We start from the raw sequence: 23,439 nt of genomic DNA on the forward strand, positions 1-23,439 counted from the left end.
GGGTGCTGGCATTCGAAAGATTGCTGGAGGCCGGGAATCTGCTGAGTCCGGGTCAGATGAGGAGCCTTTGGACTTGGTCATATCTCAATTGCTGGAGCTGCAAAGACAAGCTCAGGAACATTGGGAAGGGATGTCTGCTGCACTCGCAGATTGCAAAGCACAATGGAGAAACCCATCCGCCTTCAGACCAATGTGATAATGCCGACATGCCAACACTGGTAAGAGACCTTGGTCCAGGGCATTGGTCCTGCTCTGCTGCAGGAGCTGATCTTCATCGCTAAGGCACTTACTGGCATCCATCTGTGTCAATGCAAGGGGGTGCAGGCAACCCGAGCTCACTCCAGCTGCCCTTTCCTCTCAAGGAGTCAGCCAGGGGCCCAAAAGCATGAGGATGAGCAGGTGCACACCCTGAGGCCATGCACTCAGGCGACTCCAGAAGTGACTGGTTCATCCGAATCCCCTCATCCTGTGACCCCAGCACCTCCAGCTCTGCAGGCCGAGAAGGATGGCACTGCCGCACAGCATGACCCCGAAAGCAGGCCGGAGCCCTCCAGGTCTCAGCCTTCCAAAAGACACACACCAAGGTCATCATAGCCAACAGGGCGTAGCTTTCAGAAGGCCTCCTTCACTTCTGCTGTGGATGCACCAAGATGTAGTGGCAGGGTTCAATAGGTCAAGAAGATTTAGTTGCACAATGTGGGCATGGGTGTTAATCACTTGTATGTAATGTTGACCATTGTAAAGACACTCCCAAGAATGTCTCGTCTATGGCTCCTTGATATGATAAGCAATGTTCATGTCAATTAGACGTGAAACCTTGGATCCTGCACAAAATTAAGGCAAGTGTTGCAGTCCAGGGCCTCTCCCCTGTGCATTGTGTAATCTTCTGAGCATAGTGATTGTCTGGCTTCAAATTCACTCTCTAGATCAGTGATGCCTGCACCTTGATGTGGCTTGTGTTTGCTGCAAGAATCTCGTACCCAAGCGTCACTGGGTTCCATGATGTTTCTCGTGTGCTCTCAGCATCTTAGAGGTGGCTCTGCCCACCACTACCCCCCCGCCACTGCCCATCTTGTCACCATTCCTAACATCTGAAGGTGTGGTGCTGATGGGAACAGGTGAAGAAGTCTGTCAAAAGACCAAGTTGTCTTAATGTCCATGTGCCTGCTGTATCTCAGCAGCATCTCTATATGAGCCTCTTCACAGAGCGTATGTGCGCTGCCCTCAGCCAGACAGGTGTCTGACATTCCCAGGTGCAATGTGAAGATCTCAGGCGTGTCCTCACTGCACCTTGTCATCATCCTCCTGGAATCTTGTGGCAATGAAGGCCTCACGAGCATTCCTGCTTCGTTTGGCAAGGGCAATAGCCTCATCGTCTGCATCCTTCCCTTCCAGGACTTCATCACCCTCATCCCCTTCAATTTCCTCCTCATGGGAAGAATCGTGCGGCTCTTCTATCTCCTCATCATTCAGGTCCTCCCCCCTTTGCATTGTCAGGTTGTGTGGCATGCACCAAGCCACGATGATACGTGACACCCTTTGGGGAGTGTACTGGAGTGCTCTGCCAGATCTGTCCAGGCACCAGAACCTCATTTTCTGGATCCCTATGGTGTGCTCCACCAAACTTTGGGTTGCGACATGAGTTTCCTTGTACTTTCTCTCTGCAGTAGTCTGAGACCACTGCGCAGGCGTCATCAGCCAAGTCCTTTGCGGGTAGCCCTTGTTCATGAGGAGCCAACCCTGCAGCCTGTGTTGTACCTGGAAGATGTCAGTGATCTGGGACCTGCTGAGGACATACGAGTCGTGGATGCTTCTGGAATATCTTGCTCAAACCTGCATGATTCGCTTCTTATGGTCACAGACCAGCTGAACGTTGAGAGCAGGAGTCTTTGTAGTTCACATACTCGACTGATTGTTGCCAGGGAGATTTAAGAGCCATATAAGTGTAGTCGATGGCACTCTGTGCCTCTGGTAATCCAGAAATCTCAGCAAATCCCAGCACTCTTGCTTCCTGGCTTCTATGATCTCTGTTGAAGTTGGTAAGGTTGTCTGCCCTGGCAAAAATGGCATCTGTGGCCTTCTGGATACATCTGTGGGTGGAGGCTTATGAGACCATGCGCAGGTCTACAGTGGAGCTCTGGAAGCAGCCACTGCCGTAGAAATTGAGCACAGCAATCATCTTTACTGCCACTGGCAGTGGATGCCCTCCAAGTCCCTGTGATGCCAAATCCTGCAGGTGTTATAATGTGAGTGACCAGTTCCCTTGACAAGCAGTGTCGTCAATGCCATTGGTTCTCGCTATCTGCAGATAGCACATGTGGCATCTATAGACCCTGGGTCTAGTGAGCCGCCCACAAACACTGGTCTCTAGAGTTCATCCTCTGTGTGCGGAGGAGGCCCTGCCATCCCTTGGTCTTAAGGGTTCTGCTCCTCCCTTTGGTGAGCCAGGCCTGTCATATTCTTCGCCTTCTTCCCTCCTGCCTTTAAGCAATGAGGCAGACAGCGAGATCACCTGGCTCCATCTTCCTGATGGTCTCCTCACTGTAGTATCAAAGAAGGAGACGTGAGGGTCAGCAATTGCCTCCTAAGGACCACTGTTGATCAAGTTATCACCTGCGACTGCCTCTTAAGGCCCCTTTACGCATGCCATAGAGTCCTGGCCACCACATGGAGGCCCAGTGTTTGCCCACATGCACATGATGGTTGACAAAACCCCACCCACCACCACCCCACACCATATGTTGGAGTGGTGACAGCTTTGGCCACTCGACTGCATCCTGAACTCTCACCTCAGGCACAAGCATTGTCCTTACCTGCATTCTAAGGCTTCATGGTTTGCGTGGACCATGAGGGTGACTTTTCAATGTCTACTTAAACATAATGCAAGGGATTAGGAGCGCACCCCTCCATCAGTGCTCCATGGCCACTTTTCCCAAGGGGATTCTCAAGTTGCCTAATGGTTCTGCAGCACCATAGCACTCATTCAATTTTGAAGTCTGCGAATGAGGGGTTAAAAGTAAAGGAGCAATCATTGGCACTCTCAGGAATTAGTGCTGCTTGAGTGGGCACAGTTGCTTGACTAGCCTGACTCCAAGCATGTCAACTGAGCTCAAGCTGGACCATCTCAGTTGCGGAAGAGCGCTCATCTTTGATATGTTTTCTCATTTACCTGGCTGTTGTCATCCCCTCCAACAACCCCCTGCATGTGTTAGTGTGCAACCTTCAGTCTGTGCTGCCATGACCCCACTCTGCCCTGTTGCCTTAGCCCCAAGGTTCCCTTCTCTCCGGCACTGTTGCCCTAGCCCCAAGGTTCCCTTCTCTCTAGCACTGTTGCCCTAGTCCCGGCACCACAAGCCAGCTACGAAGAAGCTGCTGTGGAGACTTGCCTGTGACACCCCCAATGAATCCACGGAGCCACTTCCTTGCATTGGGTCCTTAGGATCACTGTACTCAGTTGCGTGCACTCACCTCTGAGTTCCCTTTGAAGTTCAGGTCATCAGGTGCATGCCCTTTAAAGGTAATTGTAAATCATGCCGTTCTAAAATCATGCTAATGTTGTCTTTAAATTTGACATGGTGGCCGGGGGGGGGGGATGCTGATTCCAGTGTGTGGCCACAATAATGATATGCAAATTTTTCAAATTAAGTTCCCGACATCAAAAAACGTGCCCCCCTATTGACGGATGGAGGGGATAATCGTTTCCTGGATTTATGTCGCCGGGAAACGCACCTAGGGCCTTCTCACAAGGTTTCCTGATCTTGCCACCGAACAAGCCCATCCTGAACGGATGCAGAAAATCCCAGCCTAAGTCTTTGTACTCTGGTACATCACAGTGTAATTAAAGTAAAGTTTTTAAAAACAGTAATTACAGCCCTCATGCTATAAAGTGGGTCCAGTTTATGAAATTAGTAGTTTCTCGCTTGCAGTGGTGATGTGAAAATGACAGGTGCCAACAGCTGGAAGAAAAAAGCTGAAAATTAGCCTCGTGGAGAAATAAATGAAAGCCTTTACAGTTAGAACTAAGATTTCTCAAAGATGTTTACATCTTTTCTACAGAGGTGCTTATTTGCCTGGAATATTTGGAGAACAAATGAAGAGTAATATGTTTATTCCAAAAGTAAAATTTTACAAATTAGCAATAAAAGCAAAGCTGGAAACTTGGAGAATTCTGCAGACTTAATTCAAATATGACATTGGTAAATAAATAGAACTGTTTATTTTCTGAGTTACATTATTAATATAATAATAAAATTATAAACATATACTTAATAATGAACCAGATAAGCCATATGATAAAATTGTTATGATGTTGGTTGAGTGTTTAAAATATGTAAGTTTCCTCACCTGCTGGAGAACTCCTTGGAATCATTCTGCCTCATGTGCTGCAAAATGACTAAAATCTAACTCTGTTGAGTTTGAAAAGTCATACTTCTGGCCCTTTCTTGAAACCAGCTTCTAAATTCTTTGATACTGCAAATTAGTATTAATTTTAAAATCAGTGAAGAACGTGGAATCTGAGAAAAATGTGGTCTTCTTATCACTCGGTGAGGGCCCTTTGAAGTCAACTCAAGTTTTGTGGTAGGAAGTGATTCTAGCAGGAGAGAGCAAATATGATATGGCGGGAGAGGCAATAGAAAGGCTGCAGCAGCAAGAAAGGGGTACCATCAGCAGCCAATTACACGATTTTCAGAGCTTTGAAATGAGTGGTACCATGAAGAATGTTGGAAGAATTTTGTTGAGTTTCTAAAGTTATTTTGAGATATTTGTGGCATACAATAAGGGAGGAAAAACCAGTGCCTTACACAGGTATAGGGGCTGTTGTAGTTGAACCTATTGGTCTTGAACATGATCAAGACATGGAGAGAAGGAAGCACAAGTGGAGAAACTCCGTGAAGGTGGAGAAGGAGAGCTCTAAATATAAGGTCTCACCATAGAAGGTCCTACGATAGAAGGTCCTACCACAAAGGGTATGCCAGGAGAACCAGTTCTACATAGCCATGTACCAGAAGCAATGCTTGAGGAGGCTGCGCTTCAACACAAGAGTAAGGTCATTGCCATCTTAACATTCTACAAAGGTTTCCACCCTTCTGGGTGGAAACAGGCAAAGGGTTACATCCCTTAAAAAGAGGAAATATTGACTTGGTGTTGTTGCTTTCTACTAGAAGTAAAATTAAAGGTAAAGTATTTTGTGAGCTGGTTGCTAATCAGTTGGATACTAATGAAGGTTTTGATCTTCTATTAGAGTTCTTTGATGTGATTTACAAGAAAGATGACCTCTTAAATGCTTATGAGGCATGAAAATAAAGAAAGACTTGCAACTATATAGCGCTGTTCACAACCAAAGTGATTTACAGAAAACGAAGTCATTTTGAAGTTTAGTCACTGATGGAATGTAGGAAATGCAGCAGCCAATTTGTAGACAGCAATTAATAAATTAATATTGGAGAGGACATGGGTGAATAACCCACATGCTCTTCTTCAAAATAGTGCCAAGGCACCTTTACGGCCACTTAAGAGGGTAGATTGGGCCTCGGTTTAATGTCTCATCCAAAAGACAGGTTGGCGTGGTCTGACCTTAATGGATTTGGGAAAACAGGTGGTCATTCCATGGAGGAACATATCATGGATTTTAATAGAGTGTATAAAACATTGATGAAATTCAATGTGGAGAATCCTGGATGTAATGTTTTAATTGTTGGATTGTGCTAAGGCTTCTCTCATGGGATAGGCTCCTGGTTCTAACTACCATTTGGTTCTCAGAGAGGCAATACTGTTGAATCAGATGTTTGCTGCCTTGAAAAACATTCCTGATGGAACAGTCATTTTCCTCAGCCTTTGTGGAGCAAATGGGACACTGCAGTGGCACAAAGAAGAGTGGATTCAGGGATTGCCAAGTTTCAAACCACTCCTAAGTCTGGACATAGGCATCAATACAATGGAAAGGTTAAAGACAGGCAGAACGGATAAAAATACCTTTAGCAGATATAGCTATTAAAGCAGAAGACAAAATTAGAATAACAATGATATGTGAATGAACTCCAGAAATGCCCAAGAACCAGACAATAGACACCTCAGGTGTGACTTGAAGTACCATTATGCGATGAACTGCCAAAAGCAGAGAGACAGGGTTCCTGAAATTATACATGAAGAAGAGAATTCGGATGAAGAGGATAATGATTATGATGCATCCAAATAAATTGTACTGGTCACAATGAGTTTTAGTCCTGTGATGAATGTGTTAGATACTGTTTGCACTTTGATAGTATGTGAAACAGATTGGTTAAAATGTCACTTTGATTCACTAAATCAAGAGAATCAACACAAGGTTAAGAAATAAACTTGCTTTAGGTTAGATGGTGTCAACACATTTAGGTGACTAAAGAGACTTATAATTCATTTTATAAGCACTGAAGCAGTCTCTAGTGAGATACTTATGTGGTTGAGTAAACCTTCTATGAAAAACGCACAAATAAAACTTGACATAGAGCATGATAAGGCAATAATTTTTGGAAAGTCAGTGAATCTGAAGTTTACCCAGTCAGGACATTACTGTATTCCCTTAACAAAACTTGATTTTTCTCACCAGTGTTAGAGATGTATTAACGGCATCAGGCCATAAGAATTGGAGAGAAAAAAAAGCAATTTGTCTTAAAGTTACAGAAAATTTGTTCACCCAAAAGTTTAAAAATCCTGCTAAAGGATGCAGGTGTGGTTGATTCAGCGTACATGGGGTTAATAGAAGAGATCAGTGAGAAATGTGAACTCTGTAAAAACTATTGAGGTACACTGCCACAGCCTACTGTAAATCTTCCATTAGTACATCACTTTAATAAGTTAGTTGCCGTGGATCGAAAGGTATGAGACAAAAGACCATAAGACCATAAAAGACATAAATACTTTCATTCTGCATTCATACATCTCATGACTGGAATTTTCCTTCTACAAAATAGTTAAGATAAAAGGGTTATGATAGACAAAATCATGTAGAAATGGATAAGAACTGGACTTGAGCCACCAGCGAAGTTTTTGACTGAAAATGGAGGGGAATTTTCCAACAAGTTCAGAGACGTGTGAAAACAGGAACATTATGATCATGAATACCATAGTCCTTTCAGCAGTGAACTCTGTGAAAGGAATCAAGTGATGATCAATGAAATGCTAAATAAAATTTTAGCTGATCAACCAGAGAACCATCCTGACACAGGTGATTCATGCAAAAAATTGACTCCAGATGGTCCAATGATATGTTTCCTCTTAATTAGTTTATGGGCCAATTCCCAAATTGCTTTTTTTGCTGCGCAATAGTGCATGGCAATCAAACTGTTAAGGTTCATCTTCCTACTCTAGAGGTACTACAGTTAGTTCCATTTTTTTCCGCACATTTGAATTATTTACGTGCAGGAAGGTACACTTTCATCAGGGTTTAGATCTCAGAGAAAATGAGGACAGCTCTGAGGTATAGCATAAGATCATCTGAGACAGAAATTAATTGAGGATATTTGGTATATTATATAAGAGAGGGTCACAGGGAATGGAAAGGCCCTGGTAAGGTAATAGCTTCTGGTGCTAAGACAGTGCTTATTAAACACGGCAATCAAACTGTTAAGGTTCATTCCTCACAATTAATCAGAATTAATTACAAACACTAAAACTCTGAGCAACTGATGTGAGCAAACAAGGCAGCTTATATCTCAAGCACTCATGTTTTGTGAAGAATGTCTTTAGGAACAGAATACAGTAGATCAAGGGCTGGATAGTGGTAATGTGAGTGTTCATAACACACAGGACAGAATTATCACACCCAAAAGCCGACTGCCCGTAATGGATACTCGGGTGACATATACGCCAAACGGAACAAATGAATGGAGGGATGTGACAATTATAGGACCAGCAGGGAAAGCTCCTGGTAAGTTTAAATATTGGTTGAATGTTCGAGTTTGTAGCCAAGAAGTGTGATCCATAGACAAGGAGGATAGGGTGAAAGAACGGAGAATAAGAAAACCTAGTGCAAATACTGACAGTGGATCTGAAAAAGACTTTGAAAATGATAACATTCTGGAGAAAGACCTTTTGATAATGCAAGAGGGTAGCAGTAGTTCCAACAGACATAGAAATGCAAGTAGAAGCAGAAGTCTTCATGATTGTGACATTTTGCTGACTGTCAATAAACTTGAGGAAAAGAGGCAAAACAAAGGGAATTAGATCATTGGAGTGAATTTGGAACCTATTCTGAGGTACCAAATAAGGGGCAAGCTTTGTCAAATAGGTGGCTTTTCACTGAAAAGATCCTTGCAGATAGGACTCATAAACCTAAAGCAAGGCTAATTGCTAAGGGTTTTGAAGAGTGACTGGGTGATACAGATGCCAGACTGGATTTTCCCCACTGCTGGTGAAATATCTTGAAAATCCTTTTTGCTCTTTTGACCATATATTCACAGAAGTGCAGGTCAATTGACATAAAAGCCACATTCCTGCAGGGTGATAATTTTAAGAGAAATGTTTCTGAAACCACCCAAAGAGGCAGCAGATGCAGAAGGAAAACTATGGAAATTTCACAAAAGCATCAATGGCCTGAATGATACTTCCAGCGTATGGAATTTTTTGATGAGATCCATTTTGATGAAAATAGGTTGTTTTCAGCGAAAAGCAGATCTTGCATTGTTTTATTGAGACCATAAAGGAAAACTTTCAGGCAGCTTTATGATTCATGTTGATCATTTCTTATGGGGTGTTGCTGAGGAATTTGAGAAATGAGCTATTCATAAGATTAGAGTAGAATTTTAAATTGGCAGTCAGGTTTCTGAAGCTTTTAATGGCCCAGACCTTTCAGTTTCCGGATAGTCGGAGGCCGAATGTATCTCCCAAGATGTGCTACAGGATCCCTCGAAATTCCCAATGCAATGACTCCATGGGAATTGGCCAGGAAGTTTGAACTTCCGATGAGCTATTCCCCTGCTTCCCAGGACACTCTGAAAAAGCTTCCAACTCTGAGTTATAGTCGGAGACTTTGGATGGTTTCGACTTACTTACCTGGAAAGTTACCCAGGGAACGAGAGACAGAAAAATCCTCGTCTAACTCCAGGGTAACTATACAACTGACCTCCCTGACTCCCCTCCTGATCCCCCGACTCCTCCCCCAATCCCTACCCACAACACCCTGATTCTTCCCCAAACTGACCTGACCTCACCATCTGACTCCCCCGGCCCCCCATGACTACCCGCGTGACCCCCTGACTTCCCTGGCGACCTGACCTGACTCAGCCACACCAGCCAACCGCCCCCCGAACCCTCTGACTTCCCCCGACCAGACCTGACCTGACCACCCGATTTCCCACCTGATGCCCTGACTCTTTCCCAACCCGACCTCAGCACCCTATCAGCTGCCACCCTACCCCCTCACCCACCTACCTCATCCAACAGCCTTACATACCTACCTACCTTACCCACTCTACCCCCTAGGGATTTCCTGCATTGAGTCGGTTTGGAAGGATCCTTCATCAGAAGATTGCCCAGAAAAATCAGTGGTAGGTAAATGTGTATTTTTTTTCTGATCACAGTTGGAAATGGGGTTCCTATCCTGATCGGAAGATTTGGGCCATATTGCTTTAGATATTAAGCAGAGTACATGTTATATAACTTACAACCCTACTGGGGAAGTGTTACTCTTGTCCCGGTTAATTGTACTATACAGTTATCACAGAAAGATGATGTTAAATCCAAAGAAGAGACAGAGTAATTACAAAGCTTGATCGGTCAGTTGAACTGACTGGATGTTAGTTTTGATGTGTTGGAGTTAAGTATTACAATGAAACACCCTAAAGTTGAGAATGTTTTAAAGGAAATAAAACATTAAAGCAATCTGCAGAAATATGTTCTTAAATTCCGATCCTAAGGTGACCCAGAGAACATGAAACTAATCATTTTTATCCATGCTTCACATGCTAATTTCCTGATTTGTATTCTAGTGCAGCTGGTATCATAGTATTTCTTTTGGTTGAAAAAGGGAATGTTGTCTTATTGCTCGGGAAACTAAGAAAATTTAAAAAGGTTGTTAAAAGTGCTTTAGCTGCTGAAACACTGGTTCCTGTGGAAGCTGTGGATACTGGAATCTACATGGGAATATTTTAAGCGAGATTTTGTACAAGGGACATAATGAAGATGTATACCCATTGAATATTATGTAGATAATCATACACTGTGGGATAATGTGAGTGAGAAAAGGTTGCAGATTGACAAATGCCAGCTTCCTGAGAGGACAACACAGCCCTGATCCACAGTAGCACGGTCACTCCCAAGAGACTGGACCTCAGCAATCCTACTAATCTACTGGAGCACAGATTGCTGGACTGCTGCAAGAGCCTGCATGTTCCTTGAGTACGGAGATCGGCACCCATGATGGCAGCAGTCTGAGATTGCGTGGCAGCAATCATGGATCTTATGATCTCCATATGAGATTCCACGCAGCAATTGTGGTGTTGGGAGGCCTCTGCCTGTGCTGCAGTAGAAGTTCAGACAGCAGCCAGCAGACGCTACATCATGGGTCAGTCTGGTTGTGCTGCTATGGAGATGCCCATCATTTCCTCAGTGGAAAAGATGGGTTCCAAGCTCTGCTCAATGCCCATCTCCACATTGGAGCAGAGTTACTCCATTCTCCTCACTAGTGAGTGGAGGCCACCTGGCAGGCCTGCCAATGCACCAAGTATCTTGGTGTACATCATCATCATAATTTTCCTGTAGTTTGCCAAACTAGATCCTCATCTGAGTCCCCTGCAGCAAAATCCGTCTGTGACCTCGCTCTCAGGGGAGCTAACACAAGACCTGTCCTATCCCCCCCCAGCCTGGATGCAGCCCCATTCATGCTTGGTGACTCACCATATGCTGAACCTACTCTGCACTACCCTTTGAAGTTCATACGGTGTCAGTATCCGAGTTGATAGCTGTGAGCGTAAGGTCAAGTGATGGTGCCTCATCACTCATGTTGCTCTTCCTCTTCCTTAGTCTTTCCGAGGCTGAGCAGTCATCAGTTCTTGACTGTTTGAAAGTACAAAAGCAGAAGGGGAGGGTGGGGATGAGGGAAAGCAAGCTGGGGTGGAAAGCAGGTGGTCCACAGTCACTCCATCTGCAGTTTCATTTCATGACACCTTTCAGGAAGAAAGTGAGAAGTGGGTAGAAAAGGGAACATCATCCTCAATGTTCTCTGCAGTGCTGGCTACCACTGGCTCTGTGGCATTCATCTAGATGATTCTATGGACCAACTCCTGAGGACACTGAGGGAATACCAATATGCTGGTCCTTCACCAGTCCTTTGATTTTCCCTGCTGCTTTGGGCTACTTTGTCCTGAAAGGGGGCTGAATGTCAATGACTGAGTGTCACTGTACCTACCATAGCTGAACAGCTATATAATTGCAGAAGCATGGAGTGAGTGTATAGAGCTTATTGGAAGGTGCTTGCAGATGAGATGAAGTGTAGTGTAAAGTTATTAGGGGTGAGTCTTGCGTGCCAGGGTGTACTGCTGGATAAGTGATAAGGATGTGGTGTATTGAGCAGTGTGAAAGGTGAGTGGTGTTGTGGGTCTGAAATGTGATGTGCACATGTATTCACTCACCTTGACCACTTGAGTGACATCGCTGCATGTTTTCTTGCACTGCTGCCCTCTGGGTTCCCACCTGCACCAACCTGATAGCAATTTTATGTGAGGGCAGGCAGGGCCTCGGATGATTAGCCCACCCTTGCCCCAGTTAAGGCACTTAAAAGGCCACTTAATGGCCACTTAAGGGCCTTTTCATGCTCAGCTTCAATTTTTAGGCTGGCAGGCAGATGACAGCTTGAGGAGGAAAAGCGGAAATAAAGTAAGTTAGACCTTGGGCTAGAAGGCAGGGCAGGGATGATGCTTCCATCTGAAGCCCCCTTCTAGCTCGGGGCACCCTCCCTTAAGACCCAGTGATCTCTGGACCTCCCTTCCCCGTTCAGTCTATCCCCCGTGACACTGATCAGCCACCTAACGATTGTGGGCGGCGATCAGCTCTGTGCCTGCCCCTGCCCAGCCTGTCTGCCATAGGAAAAATCCTGGCCCATCAGTGCGACTTCCTTTTTATAGGGGCTGCACCTTTAAAAGAGGAAGGCTGCCTGGAGTACGTGGTTTGCTTGTAACACTGGTCGGCCTGCTTGGGTGCACAGAGGCCACCGGCAGTGCTACTGAAAGAAGTGCAGCACAGGGGAATCTGTTCAAGGCTATGCTACAATGATGGAAATCAGTGGGTGGTGCGGGCATGAACTGTGGTCCCCACACCAGAAGACAGTGGTAAAGCAGTTTTTAACCCTATTTAGCAGACATGGGAATGCCGTTTTTGGATTAAAAACCTGAGATAACAATAACTTACATTCTCAAACTTATGAGAAAAAAATGCCTTACAGGCTCTGGTATTTTCCTCACAGTAAATAATTGGTGGTTCACTCACCAGCAGCACGTTTTAAAAGTGAGTTATTTTCAAATCTTAAATATAAACTGCAGGACAGTCTAGGCTAGAAATTGAACAGCCCATTTTATTTTTGGGTGCTTGTTTCCATTCAGCTGAGGTGGGCAACATGTGAAATTAGTGTATCCACCTCATCTAAAGGAACATAGCATTAGCCAGAGTGGTGCCTGCGCTGCTCTTCTTCCCTAAAACTTGGGTTCAGCAGGGGAGAACCAGGCAGAAATGTTTGCAAAACACATGTGCCAGCCAGCCTTCCCTTCTTAAGAGCAAACTGTCCCTCTTAAAGAGAGCTGCACTCAAGAAAATTGCTGCAATCTAAGGCAGAAAATTGAACTCCAGGGTGGCCAGCTGGATCCAGAGTCATAAATGTGATGCTGGAAGCATTAGTCTTGGAGGTGGGCAGAAGAAATGCCATGGGCCTGCAGGAGATCAGAAGGCCCTCAAGGACCTCCTTAGGACAAAGTGGGAGCAGGTGGCCAGGGAAGTTGATTCCAGGATTCAGGACCTGAAGAACAAGAAGTAGTGCCACAAAAGGTCTAACGATCTCATGTGGTTGGTCAAGGTCAGTGAATACATCTTCACATGACATCTACAACCCACCACACCACTCACACTGCTCAATGCACCATATCCCCTTCACTCACCCAGCAGCACTTCTTAGCACTCAAGAATCACACCAAACATCCAAATACTCCACCTGATTCTCATAAACTTACACATACCTCCAACTATTCAGCTCTGGTAGGTACATCACTCAAACACAGCGCTACACAATCACTGACAATCTACTCTCTCTCTAGCAAGACAAGGTGGCACATAACAGAAGTGTGCATAGCAAAGCCAGCAGGGGACAAGAACTCCTGATCCCTACCGAGGAGATAGTTCTCTGTATCATGGGGCTGGCTGTGACAAGCTGCTTCGCAACCAGTATCATTGCAAACATTAAGAAAGGTGGTATGTTCCTGTCTTAAGCCATTTCTCAACTCTCAGCTCATCCTCATCTTGCTATCTGCCATGACGAACAAACTGCTAATGGTGTGACCATGGAGCTCTTGTTTTACACCCCACTACAACTCCCTTACATCAACCTTCCCCTTCTGATTTCCTGTTTTCAGACACCAAAGAACTACTGTCTGTCCAGCCGCAATAGCCCAAGGAGGAAAAGAGAAGGAAACAGCACTGTGATGATGAAGAGGCCTTGTCTCTTGATCTGACACTTGCAACCTGGAGGCTATTAGAGAGCTTGGATCAGCACATGGTGAGTCATTCAGGAATGAGAGAGCTGCAGCCAGGCCAGGAACAAAGAATGGCCCATTTGCCAGTTCACCAGAGGGCAGATGAACACTGCTGCATAAGAATCAAATGAGGACCTTGATAGGACAGCATCAGTATAGCGCTGAATGGATATCTACACTGAGATGCTGGGTGCATGGTCTGGTCTGCCAGACAGTCTCCTATCACCATCAATAAGCATAAAGGAGCATGCAGGAGTCCACCTCCAACTTGGCAGAGGGCATTGAGCATCTTACACTCCCCACAGCCATCTGCTTTATCTTCCTATCTTCCTGCAGACCGAGGCGCTACCACTACTGCCCTCCCTATCTGTTGCAGCCTTTGTGAGGATGTCACCTACACCTCTGCCCTTTCTATGAGGAGACAGCAATATGGCAGAACATTTAGTAGCTCAACACAAAAAGCCTCCAGAAACAAGCCAGAGTACCTCCTTTTAATTTGTATTAGAAGATCTTGTCAAAATTACCTTACCTCCAATTTGGGTGCCTGGCCATTAAAGGAATGCGAGTGTGGGGTCTCTCTTGCAGCCTGGTGTCAGATCTTTGATGAGGAATGAACGATTACGTACACAGGGCCTCTGGTGTCACATCAGCCGTTCGGGCCTTATGACATCAGACTAACACCAATTAAAAGGCTTCTGACGCACAGAGGCTATACCTGAGTGCACCCACCTCCTGCTGCACTGCTGCATGGGGCATGTAAAAAGCAGCTGGCAGTGAATCAGCTCCAGAACATGACAATAGACCTGTAGTGCAAAAAATAAAAACAAAAAAACTGCGGATGCTGGAAATCCAAAACAAAAACAGAATTACCTGGAAAAACTCAACAGGTCTGGCAGCATCGGCGGAGAAGAAAAGAGTTGACGTTTCGAGTCCTCATGACCCTTCGACAGAACTTGAGTGAGTCCAAGAAAGGGGTGAAATATAAGCTGGTACCAGCTTATATTTCACCCCCTTTTTGGACTCACTCAAGTTCTGTCGAAGGGTCATGAGGACTCGAAGCGTCAACTCTTTTCTTCTCCGCCGATGCTGCCAGACCTGCTGAGTTTTTCCAGGTAATTCTGTTTTTGACCTGTAGTGCGATGCTATTTAATTTCTAGCCCACTATTTCTTAGCTTGACATATTTTCCAAAGTAAAAATTGAAATAAATAGCTTCCATTTGCACTGGAGGGGGTGCAGAGGAGATTCACCAGGATGTTGCCTAGGATGAAACATTTAAATTATGAAGAGAGGTTGGATAGACTTGGGTTGTTTTCGTTGGAGCAGAGAAGACTGAGGGGTGACCTGATTGAGGTGTACAAGATTATGAGGGGCATGGACAGGATGCATAGGGAGCAGCTGTTCCCCTTAGTTGAAGGGTCAGTCATGAGGGCACATAAGTTCAAGGTGAGGGGCAGGAGGTTTAGGGGGGAGGTGAGGAAAAACTATTTTATCCAGAGGGTGGTGACGGTCTGGAATGCATTGCCTGGGAGGGTGGTGAAGACGGGTTGCCTCACATCCTTTAAAAGGTAACTGGATGAGCACTTGACACGTCATAACATTCAAGGCTATGGACCAAGTGCTGGTAAATGGAATTAGGTAGGTGGGTCAGGTGTTTCTCACGTGTCGGTGCAGACTCGATGGGGCGAAGGGCCTCTTCTGCACTGTGTGATTCTGTGAACTTCAGTGCACTAATTCATCATTCCAAAAACCCTCCCAGAATAACTAGAGAACCAAGGGACTAGCTAGAATGAGGTACTGAATGAAATTAGAATGAGTAAAAGTGTAGCACTGGAGAAATTAATGGGACTGAAAGCTGATAAATCCTCTGGACCTGATGATCTACATCCCAGAGTGTTGAAAGAAGTAGCTGTAGAGATAGTCGATGCAATGGTGAACATCTTCCAAAATTCTACTGATTCTAGAATGGTTCCTGCAGGTTGGAAGGTAGCAAATATAGCCCCAGTATCTAAGGAAGGAAGGAGAGAGAAAAAGGGGAACTACAGACCTGTTAGCCTGACATTAGTAGTGGGGAAAATGCTAGAATCTATTATAAAAGACTGGACAGTTAGAAAATAATGGCAGGATTGGCAAAATGGCAGAATCATTTATTTATGAAAGGGAAATGATGTTTGACAAACCTGTTGGAGATTTTTGAAGATGCAACTAGCAGAATGCCGGTGGATGTGGTGTATTTTGATTTTCCAAAGGCTTTTGATAAGGTCCCACACAGCAGGTTAGTAAACAAAATTAGAGCACATGGGATTGGGGATAATGTACTGGCATGGATTGAAAATTGGTTAAAGGACAGAAAACAGGGAGCAAGAATAAAAGGGTCACTCTAAGGTTGGCAGGCTGTGACTAGTGGGGTACTACAAGAATCAGTGCTTGGGCACCAGCTATTCACAATCTATACCAATGATTTGGAAATGGGGACCAAATGTAATATTTCCAAGTATCCTGATGATGTAAAGCTAGGTGGGAATGTGAGTTGTGAGGAGAATGCAAAGAGGTTTCAAGGGAATTTAGAAGGCTAAGTGAGTAGGCAAGAACAGGGCAGATGGAATTTAATGTGAAAAAATGTGCAGTTATCCACTTTGGTTGTAAAAACAGAAATGAAGAATGTAATGCAATGGGTTAATGGAATGGATATGCTAATGAATGAAGATGTATCACTGACATCATTCAATCATGTGCTAGACTCTCGAGAAAGAGTACAATCTGTCTAAAGGAAGATAGGTCATGCATACCTGTAACCAAGAACCACGCCAAGAGTCCATGTATCATGGGGAGTATCCAAAACATAGTGGCTACAGTGATGACACCAATCTAGCCAGAGTTTGGTGCCACTGATGTAACCACAGCAAGACAGTGAAGAAAAACTTGGTAGCAGCTTCTATTTACAACTTTATGGATGCAGGAGGCACACTGGAGAGAGATAATGATGTCTGTACCTGGTGAGCAGTCCTTGTCCCTATCCGCTCATTTGAATGTCTCGACGGCCCACAAACAAGCCAAAAATGGGAATTATGGAAGCGGTACTTCCTCCAATATCGAGCAGCATCAGGCCTTCATGCAAAACAGCAGAAGACCAAGTCAGTTAATCTCTTCATGTCGTGGGTCCAGTAGTAGACAACATTCTCCGGAGGAAGCGGGTGGAGGGGACCACTGAACACTTTGACACCGTTCTCAAGGCCTTTGATATATATTTTAGCCTGAAGCAAAACTTAGTGATAGAGCAAGCGTATTTTAAACTAAGATCTCAATGACTTGGGGAGCCAGTTGAATTATTTCTCACTAACTTATATTGCCTAGCTAGTTCTTGTGAATGTGGGTGCTGAGGAACGAGCAAATCCATTATCGCATAGCTGTGGGCGTCCAGGAAGAAAAACTCTCCAACTTTCTCCAGACCAAAGACAACCTTACTTTAGATCCAGTGGTCCAGTATGCAGAGCAGGCCAAGCTCAGAGAAATAAGCCGGGCTATAATTCGGCACGACTCCAATGCTCCAAATGACTCGGTTAACTGGGTAGGCCAATGGGCAGCAACCCCAGCCACACAAAAGCCAAAATGGGCAAAAGGGCAGGAAACACCATAGTGACAGCCATTTTGAAATGCTTACGGTGTGATGCACAGAAACAACACATGGACACCAGGACGTCCCAGCAGGGGGCACGGAATGCTTCCAGTGCAAGAAGACTGGACATTTCAAGCATTTCTACAATTCCAACAACTTCAATCTAGATAGAAGATAAGAAAATATTTACAAATCACACTCCATCCAAGAAATTGCAAATCAAGACAAGGACAAAATTAGAGTATTTCTAGGGGAGGTAAATGGTCTTAAAACTATTGGTCAGTTACAGTCCAAGTTAAATGCTTCAATACCAACTTTAAAATTGACACTGGAACTGGCGTTAACATGTTACACTGACTTCAGCCAATAGCCCTTCATCCATTAGTTATGAAATTGCAAGGTCCAGGTGGCACACACATTCCAAAGGCAGGATAATTGTTCCTCTTCGTTACTAGAGGAGAAAGATCATTGATTCTCTCTGTGTTGTCCACAATGAACACACATCCATATTCAGTGGAAATGTTGGAGCACTACTGGGAATTCTGGAAAAACCAGATGATGACCACCATTTGAACAACTTAATGTCATTCATGCAACAATCTTCAAAGTTTTATGTAGAACCAGTGGGATTTCAGCCTACAGAAGCCGAGCTGGAATCTTCAGAGCTTCTAAAGCTGCAGAGTCCTATACAAGAAACTTGTCTATGAGCTATTCATCTACAGGAAATTCGTCTTCATGTTGTCTTTGAAATTCATCCCATTGCAGAAAATGGTATGATCTTATCTTCATATCCTCAAAAAGTCTTTCCATTGTCAAGGTGCAGCAGCCTTGGTGAGACTGCACCTAGAGTATTGTGTACAGTTTTGGTCTTCTTCCCTAAGGAAGGATATACTTACCATAGAGGGAGTGCAACAAAGGTCATTAGACTGATTCCCGGGATGGTGGCACTGTCCTATGAGGAGGGGTTGAGGAAACTAGGCTTGTACTCTGTAGAATTCAGAAGAATGAGAGGCAATCTCATTGAAATATGCAACATTTTACACGGCTCGACAAGAGTTGTTGCAGGAAGGATGTTTCCCCTGGCTGGGGGGGGGTCTTGAATCAAGGAACACATTCTCAGAATAAGGGGTATGGCAATTAGGACTGAGATGAGGAGGAATTTTTCACTCAGAGGGTGATGAATCTTCGGAATTCTCTACTCTAGAGGACTGTGGAAACTCAGTCACTGAGTATGTTCAAGACAGAGATCAATAGATTTCTACATATTATAGACATCAAGGGATTTGGGGATGGTTTGGGAAAATGATGTTGAAGTAGAAGATCAGCCATGATCCAGTTGAATAGCAGAACAGGCTTGGGGGCCAAATGACCTACTTCTGCTATTATTTCCTATTTTCCTATATTCACTTTGTGTTCAAATCATTTTCACAAACATAAACATTGAATACTGTAACATATGGATACCAGTAATTGGGATTTTCTTTTCAGTGATTGTCTAACTTGTTGCAACTTTCGGCAATGGGCTGCAGTAACAGAAGCACGGAAGTGTACTGGACGTTCATAAACCCCTGGGGCTGAATTTTGCCGTTGGCGAGCAGGGAGTGGGGCCCGCTCGCCGACATGTAAAATGATGCAGGATAGCAAAATCAGCTGTGGGCCCGCTGACCTGTCAATGGCCAATTGAGGCCATTGACAAGATCATTAAAACAATTAAAGGACCTGCCCGTCCAACGTTAAGGTTGGTGGGCAGGCCAGGAGCCCCGGCGGGGAATAGAAAAAACATGAAACCTCATCCGCCCTTGCTACTCTCAGTGTTTCTTCCAAGTGATGTTCAATGTGGAGAAATACTGAAACAGTATACAGAAATACAGTTGAGGGAGAGCAATTGGCAGTAATAAGCAAGAGGTTTCCTTGCCCATGTTTGACCAGATGACATGAAATTTCATGGGACCCAGGAGTCAATGTTTCATCCCACCACTAATCTGCCAATCAGAGGAAAGTTCAGACCTGAATGTCTCAGGGAAAAACTGCAGGTGATACATTTAAAACACATACAGCCCAAACTACCTTTTAGATCGTCCTCCTGATATCTTGAGCAGTCCTTCGGGATTGAGGGTGACTTGCTTCCATGCCAGTTTGATGGGTTCTGCTGAGTCCAATCCTCAATCTGCAGACTCTGCCACATACAGGGCGGATAGTGCTTGAAGGATTGGGTAGATAAGTTGTTTGGAGGTTTGTGTGCTCCCTCTTACATTTTGACTTCACCTCTGTGTTACTGACCAATTCTCTCAATTTGTTTACTGCCATTCCAAATAAAACTTCTCCATTTTGGTCAGCTAAAGCCAGGGGCTCCCTTGAGTCAGCGAGAATGTTTGATCTCTTCAGGGATACTTTGAGGACATCCCTAAAGAATTTCCACTGTCCTGCTGCTGCGATTGAGTTCCGAGTAGACCAGTTGCTTTGGGAATCTAATGTTAGGCATATGAATGGCATGCCCCGCCATCAAAACCAGTTTTGAGTGATTAGCGCATTGACGCTGGGCATTTTGGCTTTGGAGAGGATGATTCCTCTGAAGCATGTGAAAAAATGGGTCTTTCACTAAACACCTGAAAAACTAAGGTCCTCTACCAATGGGTTTCCACAGCACAACACATCAGCCCATCAATTAAGGTCAACGGTGAAGTCCTAGAAAATGTAGGCCTTTTTCCATATCTTGGAAGCCTTCTCTCGATGAAGGCAGACATAGATGCCTTCAATGTGCCAGCTCAACCTTTGGTTGAAAAGAGTATTTGAAGACCAGGATTTCAAACCCAATACGAAGGTCATGGTTTCCCAGGAAGCAGTGATTTGGACAACCTACAGAAGGCACCTCAAAACTCTGGAGAAATAGTACCAGTTCACAAGATCCTCCAAATCCATAAGTAAGAAAGCAGTCCAACAAACCTTTAAATGCAAACTGGAGGAACAACACCTCATCTTCCGACTAGGCACTTTACAGCCTTCCGGACTGAATATTGAATTCAATAACTTTGGGTCTTGAGCTCCCTCCTCCATCCCCACCATCTTTCTGTTTCTTCTCCCTTCCTTTTGTTTTTTCCAATAAATTACATAGATTTTTCTTTTCCCACCTATTTCCATTATTTTAAAATATTTTTAAATCTTTTATGCTCCCCCCACCCCCACTAGAGCTATACCTTGAGTGCCCTACCATCCATTCTTAATTAGCACATCCGTTTAGATATACATCACCAGCTTCAACACCTATGTGTTCTTTTGTCTGTGACATCTTTTGATGATCTGCTTCTATCACTGCTTGTTTGTCCCTACAACCACACCACCCCCCTCCACTTCTCTCCCCCAACCCAAAACCACCCCCCACACCTTAAACCAGCTTATATTTCACCCCTTCCTTGGATTCACCTAGTTCTGTTGAAAGGTCATGAGAACTCGAAACGTCAACTCTTTTCTTCTCCGCTGATGCTGCCAGACCTGCTGAGTTTTTCCAGGTAATTCAGTTTTTGTTTTGGATTTCCAGCATCCACAATTTTTTTGTTTTTATAAGCTTTTAAATGGCTGCATATGGTGACACCATTATTTCCAGCCAGACTGGAGAAGATTGGAAATTCCCTAATCAATTACACGCGGAGACTGCACTGCTGTAAGTAACTGGCAGTGATTTTATACATACAACTTGTATTATGTAACTATCCTCCATTCATTGCAATTTTTTAGAGAAATCACTGTGCTTTTATTGACTGAAGTTGTAATTTTGTTCATGAGTTCTGTTTCCTCTAGTTCGTAGAGTCTTTTTTTTAAATAGACCCAGTTGACTGTTTGCTGTTTAAGTTGACTTGCTTTGCTGAGTAAAAAGACTTTTCAGTAAAATAGATTGTTTGCTATAAGTCCCACTCTGCCTCCAACTCATTGGTTTAGCAGAGGTGTCATGAGACGCTCTGCTTTTAAATTGTGGTTTAAAGTAAATCAAAAGTCTTTTGTCCAAGGCAATGAGTTGGCTGGGAACATAATGGGCTGTAACTTCTGACTAGCGAGGAAAAGTGCTGGCCCGCAGGGATTAGAACAAATAAATGCGCACTTCTGGTCTTGAAAATTACATTGCCACTTCTGTTAGCTGGAACTGATTGGGGCCTGCATCTAAAGACTCCTCGCAGGCCCCAGCAAAGTCTAGATACAGCGTATTCAAGGAGGCCATGCCCTGTTTTTACAGCACATGCTGCCACAAAGCAGGAAAATTTAAAGGGGCAGGGAAATTGACAGGCCCGGGGGAGGTAAGTGTCTAAGGTAATAGATAGAATTTGGGGGTAGGGGATGTCTGGAGGTCAGGGAGGGGTTCGGGGTATATGGAGGTCAAAGGTGACCAGAGGTTGGGGGAACGTGCAGAGGTTGAGGTGAGGTTGGGGGTGTCCAGAGGTCAGAGGGGGATGGGGGCATCCGGAGGTCGGGGGGGTGAGGGTTCCAGAAGGCGGGGTGGTGGGGTGGAGGGTCCGGAAGGGGGGTGTGTGGGGGTCCAAGGTCGCAGATGGGGAGGGGTGGTTCCAAGATCAGGGGCGGGGATCCGATGTCCGCTGGGGCGGAGGGGGGGGTGGAGGGGGGGCTGGTGGTGAGGTTGACGTGGAGGTGAGATGGGGTTGTCGGAGGCATGGGGGAGTCCCATGGGGTCAGTTTGGGTCTTTACAATCGTTACCCAGAAGTTAGAAGAGTTTTTAATTCTTTTTCTGGGTAACTATTGGTACAACCCCAGCAGAACCATCCAATGTTTGCGATTTAAATCGCATTTTTGGATGGTTCCCAGTGCAGCGCAATTGTCCACAGGAAGTTAGCACTGCTGGGCATTGGTTGTGCAAACCCATGCCTGGGAACTTGTCAGAGGGATTCTCTGGTGCACATTTGGGGAACCCCCTAAATCCAGCACTGGGGAGCATGAAAGTTATTGGCCAATATATTTCTTTCCTTTGGCTACACAAGACAACCACTTTTTCATTAATGGTGAGACCTCATTAACACCCTATAGCTCCAGTAATCGGAAGTGGGAATCCAGAGGTGGGGGTGAGATGGAAATGTGGGGAACAAGGTCCTTAACAATTGAGGAGAAGTTGGCAATTCGGGATGGGGACTGGTAAGTCTGCGATGCGAGTTTGGAGGAAATGTCAGCAATCATGGCTTCTGGAGGCAGGCTGTCAGTCTGGGGAGGTGGTATCACAAACCTATGACTGGTAGATGGGAAGTAATTGGGGAGGGGAGCAATTGGGGCTGCGGGCTGGATTGGGTCACATTCCACGTGTCATGGAAGTTTAAATATCAGGGTCAAAATATCTCAAAATGGAGCAACTGTACGTTAAAGAATTATAAACTAATTGCAGATATGAAAAAGATAAACAAGGAGGGGTTGTAGGTGACAGAGAAGCAATAGGCAATGTGAGCAGATTGCTTTGATAAATGCAGCACAGGGAAGCACACACCTGAGGCTCAGCTAAGAGCTGGCATGAGTTCCGTTGTTGGTCTATTAAAAGCCCCAAGACTGAGAAAAATAATTGATCCCAGAGTGATCATCTGCTTTAAAAGACAAATGATAGTTTGCTCTTTTATAAGCAAAAATAAATTTGTTTACATTATTTCCTCTCCAGGCTTTCATGTTCACTAATCAAAACAGTTGGTAATTAAATTATGCCAGTGTCTCCGACATGATCATTTAAAAAATATCTATTCACGGGATGTGGGTGTAGCTGAGTAGGTCAGCATTTATTGCCCATCCCTAATTTCCCTTAAGAAGATGGTGGTGAACTGCCTTCTTGAACTGCTGTTGTCCATGTGGTATAGGTACACCCACATTGCTGTTAGGGAATTCAAGGATTTTGACCCAGCGATAGTCAAGGACTGCCGATATAGTTCCAAGTCAGGTGGAGGGTGTGTGGCTTGGGAAGGAACTTGCAGGTGGTTGTGTTCCCATGCATCTGCTGCCTTTGTCCTTCTAGGTGGTAGAGGTCGTGAATTTGGAAGTTGCTGTTGGACAAGGTCTTGGTGAGTTGCTGCAGTGCATCTTGTAGATCGCATTGTTGCTGGAGGAGGCAGTGAATGTTTAGGGTGATGGATGGAGT

At 44.7% G+C, this 23,439-nt stretch overlaps 1 protein-coding gene across 1 annotated transcript in view; it reads right to left on the bottom strand.

The window, feature by feature from the left end:
• dtna (dystrobrevin, alpha) overlaps positions 1-23,439 on the bottom strand; it is a 444,909-nt gene that overhangs the window by 335,875 nt on the left and 85,595 nt on the right. The gene's annotated exons all lie outside the window — the stretch shown is intronic.

Source organism: Carcharodon carcharias, chromosome 6 (assembly GCF_017639515.1).
Source record: "Carcharodon carcharias isolate sCarCar2 chromosome 6, sCarCar2.pri, whole genome shotgun sequence".
Lineage (NCBI taxonomy): Eukaryota > Metazoa > Chordata > Chondrichthyes > Lamniformes > Lamnidae > Carcharodon > Carcharodon carcharias.